Source organism: Arvicanthis niloticus, chromosome 11 (assembly GCF_011762505.2).
Source record: "Arvicanthis niloticus isolate mArvNil1 chromosome 11, mArvNil1.pat.X, whole genome shotgun sequence".
NCBI lineage: Eukaryota > Metazoa > Chordata > Mammalia > Rodentia > Muridae > Arvicanthis > Arvicanthis niloticus.
The window spans coordinates 19,728,043-19,741,359 of NC_047668.1; positions in this window are offsets into that span (position 1 = coordinate 19,728,043).

Here is a 13,317-nt window from a genome sequence, read left to right on the forward strand (position 1 = left end):
TTTACAATTTTGTATGATCTACTGATGTTAAATACCATTCTCTATATTGATGGCTATAAAATTAAAATATTGATCAACTCACAAACATAGAACCAGTACTCTGAATCTGACAGCATCAAAAATTTAGCCAATATACAATTTCTATGTAAAAACAAACATGTATATCATTAATAGACAAAACTGCTTTTACCCTTAATTCTTGGTAAAGTATACTTTGGCAAATAATTGTTACAAAATAAATATCATAATTTATTCTTACATGTCTAATTTTATATAAAATCTATATAATCAGAGTCACATAAAATTTTGGGGTTTAAAGAACTCATGAGTGGAAAAACTTTAATATACCCCAAGACAGAAGCCTAACAATTATTTGCTACAATGATTCTGGTCTCAGGTTATGTGACAAATCTACTCTTGGTAATATAACACTCAGCAAATCTCTTTGCCATGCCACTGTGAATTCCTGATGTTGGGTAAATCTAAAACTGTTTGTTCATTGTTACTACTGCATTATGTCTGGATAAATATTGGTTTCTTAAATTGTGCTTGTTCTAAGTGGTAAACAATTGGTTTTATAGGTATATCATTACAATCTTTTTTATTATTGAACTATGAGTACATTTATGTGTTTTAACTCTTCCATGTTTCAAAACTAGAATTTATGTTGATTTTAGATGCAAAATTAGATCAATAATCCTGCATTAGAGTCTTATGCTTCTATCTTATTTAATTTTACTGTAGTTTAATCCAGTTCCATCAATATTCTTCAGGTCTGTGAGATAATCTAAAAATCTATTTTGTGTTAACCACTGAGTATGTAATACTAATGACAGAAATGTTCACTTTCCCTCCATAGTGTAAAACAGTTTATTTATTTTCAACTTTTTGAGACAGGTTGCAAAATTGTTTTAGAATTTTGTGAAAGAAACTGGCTTAGACTGGTAATCCCAGTATATGAGTAGTTAAGACCAGAGGACAATCCTGACTTCAAGGTGCCCATGAACTACAAACTGAGTTCAAGGTCAGCACAGGCTACACAGTGATGTTAATATTAACAGATACCAGAAGAAAACAGCAAAGAAATGAACAGAAGAATATATTATTCTTAACTCTGAGTTAGAAGTAGAAATATTTCTATACAAAAAAAGTTGACATTGTTGCTAAGACTCCTCCATTGTGTAGACCCAGAAATATTCATGAATTTTTTTTTTAAAAAAAGCTAAACTTAGATACAAATACATCTTACCACTGTAAGAAAACAATAAATCTCATATTAATTTAATTAAAATAATTTTATGATATATTTACAGGTTTCAAAATCTACAATTCCTTGATAAGTGAATATAAAATCCTGATTTAATATATTCACTTAAGTATATTTTTGTCTAAATCTTTTTTCTAACTAGAATCATGAGTCATGACTCTGTTCAGATGATACAGTATCTATAGAATAAATAAATATTTATAATATTAAATAATATATGAATTATATATAATATATAAATTATATATTAATAATATATAAATAATATTTAAGAAAACTCAGCATAACACTATAAAAATATATATTTTAGATTTAGCATTAGTCTACTTTTCTTTTTTTTTTTTATTCAGCCTGATTGTGATTGCTATTCTTGGTTGTGAACTACCTGTAATTGGAATTAACTAAGACTCAAGCAAGTGGCTGGTACACCTGTGAGAATTTTTTTTAATTAAATAATTTGAAATGGGAAAGCCAACTTTAATCTGGATCTATAGACATAGAAAGGTCCATACTTAATTTTGGCTACATATTCTGGTGGAAGTGTATATAAAAGACATGAAAGAAAGGAACTTTTGCTCTTTGCTTGCTTTCCCTCACTCTTGTGGGAAAGTCCATTCTTTCAATGGCATTAGAGCTGACTTCTTTGGGATTTATGTGTACAGTGAAGAGCAACTAAGATATCCAGCCTTATGGACTGAATACTGTATTCTTGGACTTGCCTCTTGTAAACAACCATTGTACTAGCTAGATCACAGCTTGTAAGCCAGTCTAATAAGTCTTTCTACATATGTAGAAATCCATTCAATCAGTTCTGTTCCTGTATAGAACCCTGAGTAAAACACTAACCTTCACTGGGTCTGTCATAGAAAATAATATCTACTGTCTCGGGTATAACTAATGACAGATAAGAATATTTAAATGTAATTATTGAGACACTTTTGATTTATTGTAGATGGGATTTTTCTAGCAGGTTATGTTTTATTTGTTGGTGTTGGTAATGTTAACTCTCTATACTGTAGGATGTCATAAAATATTTTTGTATTACAATCAAACCCAAAGCATAATTCCTACATTATTTTCTCTGAGTCTCCTAGACTAGGGCTGATAGGGGCCCATATTAATCCATGTTTTGATTAAAGATCAGAAATAATTCTAAGTATTTTCAAATAGTTATTCTGAAGTTTCTAAAAAATATGTACTCTAGAAAGTAATTCTATTTTGGGGAGGGGTCATTAACAAATATTTTAGTTCATCATTTTCTACCGGTACATGACAACTTGTTTAAATTTCCTGCATTCTGTAAATTATGTGCATTCATATAATTTGTTTTGTTCAAGGAAAGTTAGGAATAAAAGTCTTTGCTGACTGTATTTAATATATTTTGCTTTCAGCTGGTTTCTTGCATAGATCACAGGAAAGGTTTGTTTGTATGGATTTGCTATATAATAATATGACTAGAGAGAAAACTCTTGAAGCTAGCCTTTGTTAATAAAAATATTGAAAGCCTATAGTCTGAGGGACTTAATGCCCCAGATAGTTTGAAGGAAACAGTATTTCTCACCACTTGGCTCAATTCTGGTTTTCCCTTTCATTGAGCTCAGCCTTGAACATTAGAACTTTTGACCAAAACTAAATCTAAAGGCTTAATAGATGCATTTTCTTTGATGATACAATATTTCTGTGATTTAAAATACAGGTTCTGGAGTATTTTGTGAGAATATTAATTCAAAAAGGAAGAGGGAGGGAACAACATTAATTGGGAATTAGGCTTTTGTAGTACATGGAAGTGAGAATTGTTCTCATCTAACTTAGAACTTCATGAATGAAAATCCAAATGCTACATTGTAGAATAACCACTACTAATTTTAATTAGAATAATTACATGCACATAAGGTGAGAATGCCTTCAAGATTGATCTTTAAGTATAAGATTTTTTGGTAGAATTTGACAAGATGGTTCTAAAATTTACATGGTAAAGAAAATTTAAAAAGAAATCAGATGTAATCTTTGATGCTTTCCTTTGTGAATCTCAAATCTTTTTGAAGAACAACAATCTTGCAGGACTCATGCCATATAAGGACTTAACTATAAAGCTAATTAAAGAGCAAGATATGGTTGTAAACAATAGCAAACCATTGAACCAATAGAAAAGTATTTGTGCATTTGTGCCCATCAAGTTACTGTGAATACATTTCAGTAGCATAGTAGGAAAAATATACTTTCAGTAAACATATGGCTCAATTGGGTATTTACAAAAAAAAATTGTTTCATATTAAACTCCCCTAAAGGCATTAAAATACTTATCTGAATAGAAAATAATTAAGTTTCTGCAATGAAGCTTAAATATTTTCCTGACCTTGCAATAATTAAATCACTTTAAAGTGAATAAATAAGAATACTAAAATATTATTGGTAAAGAATTTAAATAGTAAATAGCATTTGTTAAGATTTTTGTTTCTCAGTGATTCATCCAGAATGCAGGTAATAAATTGTAGTATAAAATGGTCCTATTCTTGAGTTTCAACTGTAAGCTTGAAACAGACTTGAGTCACCTAATTATAAAGCCTCCGTTGAGAAACTCCCTAAATTGTATTGCTGTGGGCATAATGGGAGGATTTTTTTTTTTTTTTATTGCCAATTGATAGAGGAGAGCCCAAATTACTGTGGGAGGCACCTTTCTTTGTGCAGGTGATCTTTACTTTGTTCTGGTCTTTACCAGAAGGCTCAGAGTTTAAAACCAGAAGTGAGATTAAAAAGTAGTGTTTTTTCATGTTCTCTGCTTCTTGTCCCTGCCTGAATTCCTGCCCTGACTTTCCTTCATGATGAACTGTAATCTGTAAACTGAAATTCATCTCTTTCTTTTCTAAATTGTTTTGAACACACTGGGGGCATGCATTCTACAGCATGCATGTACAGGTAGGAGAGAGACAAAGTCTGTCTCTCATTTTATTTTTACATGAGTACTGAAAATGAAATTTAGGTTCTCATATTTACAGGGCAAGTGGTTTTTTTCTGCTGAGTCATTTTACTGGTCTTTCATGCGTAAATAAACAGAAGTCTTAAAGTGTCTCTTCAGAGGATGATACTCAAATTGCCAATAGGTATATGTAATTACCTATTACACTCAATATTGTCAATCAATATCAAATAAAGAAATGTATTTTAAAACCTTTGCATGTTTTTTTCTACTTCTTAGTTACATACCTGATAGAAAAATATGTTCATATACTTACCTAGATATGCCCCAACTTTTGATCTTGTGAGACAATGATATTGTCTACAAAGTTCTCATTTAAGTATAACATAACAGAGATCAGAATAAAATTAATATAAAAAACTAGCAGCTTTAAAAAACATAAAAATCTAGTAACTTTTTTCTTGCTTTTTTATTGTATTTGTTCTTTACTGCATAATACATGTAATGAATTTTGATTCCTCTCATCTCCCATCATCTCTAATCTCCATTTCATTCCTTTTATACTCCTCCTCTTCCCTACAATTTTCCTTCAAGCAGTTCTTTGTTTTGTGACACAGAGTATAACCTGGGCCCACTGTGGGATAATAAATGTAGAAATAGTCACTGGAGCCTGTTGAACCCTTAAATTGATGCAAACTGAAAGGCAATGGCTCTTCCTCTGAAGGCAGTCCCTCAATAGCAATTGTTTATGAATGAAAGGTAGAAACCCATAGCCATCTCTTCCACCAATGACTGACTGTTTATAGAGTCAGGCTTCTGTAGGTTTGCTCGTATAATCCTACCTAATATGGATTTATGGTTGCAATATTTGGGTCATATTAAAAGATCATCATTTCACAGCCTTCTTTTCTAAAGTCTAGCAACTATATTTTTCTTGTCTCCTCCTTAATTCTCTCTCAAAGCCTAAGAGGAGATGTTATAAATGTCATGTTTCAAGCTGAGATCTCACCTAGCCCTGATTCTCAGTACTCTAGGGCAATCATACATGTCCACATTAGCCACTGTTCACTTATAAGAGAAAGTTCTCTGAGGCAGAGTAGAGTTGTTTCTATGAGTATAAACACATATTTAGAAGGCAGTTTGATGTTAAGTTTATTTACTTGAATAACAGTAGCAAGCTTCCTCCTTGGGCCTATCATCTTCTCCTGTATGTATTGTTAACTGAGTTACAGTACCAGGCATGTACTATCTCTTGAGGAGAGAGCCTCAAATACAAGCTGAGGTAATCCTTTTGTCCCCATAACAATCATAATATTTTAATTAAGGTTAAGACTTTGTGTGGTGGGAAATTCATAGCTATTCCTGGGCACATGAGGCTCCTCGGCTATGGGTTGAATATACCAATTTAAACGCTAGAAAATTAACTGGAATTAGAAGTATCTAAAATAAATTAGCATATTTTGTTTACATTAATACTTTTATACTATATACGAATTGTTTAATAAATGTTACCAAGTTCAGATAATGAAAATCAAGTGAAATAATTCTGTAAAGTTATGTTATAAGTGTTAAAGTTGATTAGCATGTAAATGAGTTAAGGATAGTTTTCTGGAATTTTTAGGACAAACTTTTGTCACTGGGGAGAACATAGCATATATTAATATTAATTTTCAGGCATCTTTCTCTCAAATTATTTTGAACAATAACATCTAATTTTAAGGCTAAATTAAGTGAAGAGAATGTTGAATTTTTACCTTATAAATACACATATATTAATCTCAAAAAGAAGTGCTACTCCAATTGCCTTTGCCTCTGGGTGAGTATGTGTTTTAAGACAATGAACATGCCTCCAGCTCTGTCAAAATTGTCATTTCTATGAATGTTTGATCTGCTTTTCATAATAAGGTAATAGGTAAGATGAAGGAAGTAGGAGAGACCTTTTCTAAATGGCTGTATGTTAAAATCTTTAAAATGATGGCAAAGCAAGTACATGGCATCAGGCATGTCAGTTGTAAATCAGAGCATAGGAAACACTGTTCTTTCTTGTTGTAGCTGACTGCTTCTGCTGTCCCTCCCTGTGAAGCTTCTGATGAGCACAATCCATTATGCAGGAAATCGGGATGAAAACATGATATGCACATCAATTAGATAAGAGATGTAAAAGAAATTATTCATCTTTTTATATAAAACAACAAAACTGATTACTTTGAAAAAAACTACTATAATTTTATTTACTTTTCCTTGACTAGAATCATATGCGTGGAAATAAAGACTGTTGAAGTGAAATCATCAAAATCCAAGAGTGCAACAGCTGAATAACTAAAAACTCAATTTAAAATTATTTCATGGTGGTTTGTTACCCTGACTGCTACTGTTCACTGTAAGGGGAGACATCAAGAGAATGACTGTGCTGAACACATGGTGCTTTAAAAATAGATTCATATTTATTTATGTTAAAGATGTTGTTGAGCTCAAAATCTACAAAATCTATTAGATAAAAAACTTTACTTGAAGAGCTTGTTATGAAAATATAAGGCATCAATCACACATGCACATGCATTATTAATGTGACAAATTCATAATGTTACTCAGCCTTCTGAAACTTCAGTAATGAATGATTCTAAAACATTGAATGTATAAATTGAAAAATGTGGTTTTTTCCTTTGTTCAAACAGACAAATTGAAAGCTTGATATTGATAGGAATCTTAGCAATATATCAGAAAATTACTTACTGTTATAGCTCTGTTGTTAAAGTATACTAAAATGTTAAAATTCTACTGTTATAGTCTTCACTACCAGGAATATAATAGCCATAGTCTTCTAATATTTTACCAAATAGAAAAATATATTTTATTCTGAGAATAAATAAACACACACACACACACACACACACACACACACTGAATTTATACATCAGTCATAGAGGTGTCAACTTTTAGAAATGATTTTACTGCTAAGGAATACATCACATTAAAATGCTATTGAAATGTAAGGATAATTAATCCATTAAACATGTTAACAGAAAGTCATTTTTATTTTTCAGCTGTTTTGTTTTGTTCATAAGAATTCAAGTTTTTAATTTAATTTAAGACACATTATGTTTATTTCATGGGAACATTTATAAAGTAAAAGCATTGTTTACAAATATTGTGATATGACATGTTTAAAGTATTTTATACAGGCTAACAGCACATCTAATATGGCCCTTCTATTGTTTATTTTGCTCACAGAAGTAAATGTCAACAATGCATTACTAAACTAATTAGCATTGAAAGAACTGCATTTTCTACCCTGGAAATGTCAAGAATATTGTATTCTATAATTCACTTTTAGATGCTGAAAGACAAAATTATACTGAAGTTAAACCAAATATATTCTCCAGTTAAAATAGCAGAATGATAGCATGTTGTTTTCTCCATTGCTCAGATATGAAAATAAACAGAAAAAAATACCTTTGTAAAATTTCAGGTGTAAGCAGAATAATATTTACAAGAAACCAGCTGTAAGAATCCTACTTCATAACTCCTGATTGAAACCATGTAATGGAATTCAATGTGATACCATAAAGCAAAGGTTAATGGTGAATAATAAATAGCAAGAATTAAGCTTTTATAATCTGGTGTTAGTTTTATGTTTTAAGAAGGAGAGTGAAACTAATCATGTGAGCAAGATTGGGCCAGTGTATTTAATACTGGGATATACTGCAAGCAATCATGTTGAAAGATACAAGATTCAAAGACAAAGAAAAACAGGGAATATGGTGGTAACAATGAGCATGTGAAGAGACGAAGATTCCAGAGAACCAGGGTATGAATCAGTTCGCCCATTAGGCCTTGCAAGTGTTCATGCAATTAGAATTATTGGAAATTATTTTTACCCAGTGATCAATTTTGCTTATTTTGTCTCTTCAAAGATACTGAATATTAAGAAAATGTCATAGTCATATGTGGCAGAATTTCCCTCTGTCACTTATTTTCTTAGTTATGCAGAAGTTGTACATCATTAGCATGATTTAATCCCATTTTTATGTTTTGCTTTCGTTTGTTGATGGGTGGAGGGGTCAGATCTCAAAATCACTTATTTTTTTCTTTTCTATTTATTTATTTTTATTGGATATTTTATTTACATTTCAGATGCCATCCTCTTTCATCATTTCCCTTCCCTAAAAATCTATATCCCAAGCCCCCTTCTCATTTTTACTTTTATATAATTTTTAAAAATGTTAATCAAAGGCTTTATAAGTTTGGTAATGCTCAATAACAAGATGCCCATACAAGTAGAAGTGTAACCCAAAACCCAACCTAGATATATCAACTATCTTTGACTGGTAAAGACACGTGAACATCTGCCTCCATGTTCCCCGCTACCCCAGTCTCTCTCTCTCTCTCTCTCTCTCTCTCTCTCTCTCTCTCTCTCTCTCTCTCTCTCTCTGTCTCTCTCTGTCACCTAGCTCCTCCTCTCTTTCTCCTCCTCCTCTCCTTATTTCTCCTCTTCCTCTTCTTACTCCTCCCACCTTAGCTCCTCCTACATATCATCCTTCCTGTTAATATAAAACTTTTCTCTTAAAATACAATTAGAGCATAACTATACAAATTTGGGTCAGTAAGGTACAAGATAGACCTAATACCCAGTCCATCATTTTGTTGACTAACCAGAACCTCTGTCATCCCTCCTAACTAAAAGACTTAGTTCTGAACCTGGCTTTTTTTCTTGGCTTTAGAATGAATGTCAACTGAAAAACCATCCTCTCAAATCTTTTCTCTCAAAGTAAATAGCTGGGATTGGCTATGAGACTATAAGTCTTCAACCCTGTCAGAAATCAAGAATGAGTGTATTAATTGAAATTATGGGAAGCACAAAGCATAGCTTCTAAAACTTAGCCAATTTATAGAGACCGCTGAGCACCTGGACAGTCCCTATACTACAAACCATTGGAGCATCTGATCTTCAGCCTTCTGGTTCAGGATTATCCGACAGACCTAGTGATGCAGAATTATTAAGGGCTGATTACTCTGTCTTGGCAGATATAATCAGTCAACTATTCTGCAAGTGTGTCCTTTTCTGGACAGTAATTTTCTGTAGATGAAAAAAGGCAATTCCTCCCTAGTGGTTGTCTCACCACAACTGGAATAAGTCCAAAGATGCTCAATTTCTTCTTAGAATCCAAGACAGGAAGCTGGGAGGAGCAGATAGGTCTCCAATCAAAATGAACATTAATCCAGAAATGTTTTTAACGTCAATTCTGTGGACTTCTGACGTTTTGAAAACCAACTATCCATGTAAGGCAATCTGGACTGATGTCTCTTAATTCCTCTCAGGTATTTCTAAATAAAATATAGAGAACATCCTAACAATAAACTCAGAGTCATGAATTTTCTATAGGCCCTTAACTCACAGGTTAACCATCTCAAATCAGTTAGAAAACTTAAAGAAAGACTGGGTCTAGACCTTGTATTCCTAAATGTTTTATATAGGCACAATGCCTATGAGAGTAACTGTTGGGCCTAACACAAGGTCTAATCTCCATTCCACCTTCACCCTTCAGGCCCTAGAGAGATTTACATACTAATGAGGTACCTGAAGGCCAGAGGTGGAACCATTAAACATTTCTCCCCAGCCCCTCCTCCCTTCTCCCCTCCCCTTTTAACTCAGGTCGATCCTGGGTTTATGGGGTATGCATCCAGATCCATCCACGATCTGCCATGTGAATAAACCAGTTTTGGAAACCCAAGGGCTTCCTAGTGTGTTGGGGCCGCGCCGCTATGAGGAACCATGAGGAGCCAGGGAGAGGCTTTTAGTTAATGAGCAGCCGGGCCCAACTTCCAGCTCGAGGAACCCAGAGCATTCCCAGCCGACTACCCACAGCATGGCAGGAGGAACCCTGGGATCCTCAAGCCCCCTTTCCCAACAAGTAACAATATTAATCTCACTTTTATATCAATAAGACACTCATGCCAATGAAAACCTTAAATTTGAAATCAAAGTAAATTTTGTACCATTTAAGAAATTATAACTTCATCTTAATAACAATTATACTTATTTCTACTAATAGGTTATGGCTATGCAATAAATCCTAGCTAATCCTCCCTGTTCAAACAAAACTACTAGTTTTCCCTAGAAAGACAACCCAATATTAACCATCTCAGTCCCCAAGCCCAGGGAATAGGGGCACCAACTCTTTATTAACTTCTTTAAGCTGATTATGGGTGTTGAGATATTAGAAGAGGGACAGGGGGAAGAGTAAATTGATAGGCCTCTGATGCTGTGTCTTCACTGCATTCAGCTGGAATTCCAGGACATCAGAGGTTCAAGCAGGTCTGCTCAGCTTGCTTGATGAGTAGATACACTAAGACTGTGCATTCTGCAATATACAATTCTCCAAACAAATTTTAGTATCAAGATAATTTTTTGTTTGAATTCTGGAATCTAGTCTTCTGGCGGCCTGCCTCTGTCATGTCTGATCCATATAATTCTGTGAGTTTCTATGAGGGTGTGCTCCCACCATCCTGCCATTCTTACCTCCTTGCTCCCGAAATTACCCTCAAAATCACTTTTTATACTGATGTATTAAAAATTTTCTTTTTCTCTCTCATTTATAAATACTCATTCTATATTTTGTTTTGTGGTTTCTTGTCTTCGGCTATCTCTCATTCAATTTGATGTGATTTTTGTGCAAAGCAAAAGATGAAGGTCAGGTTTAAATATTCTTCAACTGGACATAGTGTTTTTGCAGAACAACTTTTACATTGGTCATTCTTTTTCAATAAATGTGTTTGGTATATTTGCTAAGAATACTTTATCTAAATATTTCTCTCACATGCAGAGTCTTAGAAAGAGAAGAGAAACTCAAAAGTGCTAGGAGAAATTAGGGAATCTTAAAGAAACCAGCAGGAAGTCAGGATAGGAGTGTATAGCAGAACAAGGGAATAAAATAAATCAAAGCTTCTTATCAACATGTATGGAAGTAACACAAGAAGACCTACCAGTTTATTGTTATGTCCAGTAATAGAAAACTGTCTTTTGTAAAGAAAAAAATAGAGTCTAAAGCTGTTCTTTTTTAAACTTTAAGACAACCACATGGCATGTACCAGTTAAAAATTGCAAGTGCGTGTGCTTCAGTCAAATCTCTATGGAGGTAGAATGCCAAAATAGATTCAACTCATTGGAACCCTTAGTCAATCTGTCTCTACCTCCATATGTAGGAATAACTTCTGAATATTGCAGCCTGAAACATTTAACATGAAGCAGCTCCCAGAATTCTCATGTGGATCTCAGTCTTCTGGAAATTGACAGTAAAGTTGGTGAAACACCTTCTAATGGAATTCAGAAGATTGCAGTGTTATAACTAATGTGTCTGATATTCATGCTTTTATGAAGCCACGGGATTATAGAATGCCCCTGCATTCCACTGCTATAAAGTGAGAAGAGCTTGTGGTACAAAATAATTTGAACAGGTATCAACCTAGTGCTCCCCATAGCCTATGTACTTTGACATTTTTCTGTTGGGATGTGAGAACCCTGGAAGCACAGAGAGTCACTTGGTATTTCAGAAAACAATTAAACATTATCTAGTTAACAGTTCTGGATGATTCTTTGTAGGCAAAGCACTGCAATTGGCATTTAACTAATTCAATGTTAGAAACCATTTCCCTAGGATTAACAGTGACTCATCCTCACACGCTGTGATTTTAATCAAAGAGGTAAAGGGTATATGTACAAGATAGAACAAAGATGTCTAGTTACCAACTCACTCTTGCAGTTTGCTGACAATGTTTGCCTGAATGTTTAAAAGCTGTAGAAAGAGACATGGTATTTTGCTTATTCGATCCTTGGTGATATTGTAAATGAAGAATTATTGGTATTACTAGCAGATGATATTTCTTCAGAAATATTGCCTGCCTTTATTCTATTATTTTTCAACTTCCAAAATATTTAAACAGTAATGCACCACATTAGTGTAACTGCTGTTGAAACCTACAGGCCATTATTAATGACAGCCACATGCACCACGTACAAATACTCACATTCATCACTGCATATATTAATTAACTGTAAAATCAGTCCCTATTGTCAAGATATCTCTGATGATAACCTGCTTTTTATTAAGGATAAATTATTTTAATGGTCAATAGACAGAAGAATCATAGTACAGTTTGCAACAGAAGCTAGTCAATTTATCTTCTCCCAGATTGCCTCATCCAGAACATAGTAAATATGACAATAACACGAAGTCTTTATTTTTTTCTCTCAGCCTCTATTAAAATGGTCTGATTGCCCCGTGTCCATTTCTACATGACAGATAATATCCTTCCCTTTTTTGCTTTTCCCATCTATTATGTTCTTTATAGAAAATCTAAAATGAGACATTTCCTGAAAGCCTGCAGAGAGAGAAGACTGAATAGGACGCTGAAAGGGAGTATAGAGACCGGGATAAAAGGCAGTTATTAAATTTGTGAACTCCATCAGAAGACAAGAAAATAAACTGTACCGCTAGCTGGAAGGGTAGTGGAGTATGACATTTCATTTTTATGCAGGTCTCAGCATGATTGAAGGAACACATTGAAGAACACTGTAAAAAAGCAGTTAGTGTATTCATTCAGTGCCAGCATGGCTCCTCTGCTGCTCTTTGGTTGATCCCTTTCTGTGTCTTTGTGGAACAGTAGTTCAGAGTTTCATATAAATGAGATCAGACCCACTGTCAGCCCTTTGTGAATTCTCATGACAAGGCTGAAAACCCATTCTATGACACTCCGTGAGACGCAGCTCCAGGTGTGCCTGATATTCTCCCACACTTTATTTTCCTTCAAAGTATGAACTCCCCCACATAACCATTTCTTTCTCCCTCCTCATATACCTACCCACGCATCTTTAGCTTCAGTATATGTAATGTTATTGTTTGAATCCTAGACATTTTAGCACATGTAATTCAAATGTCTAGCTAATGAAAGTAATTTTACAATTTCTTATTCTCTTCACATTGTAATATATCAACCAAGTAGGTATAACATAAGCATATTTTTTGACTTTCATATTTCAGAAAGCAAGAGTAATTCTCAAAGACTGATTAATAAAATTGTATCTCTTGGTGTAGGGAGTGTAGGAAGCCCTGAGTGAGCACAGTCCTGATTAAAT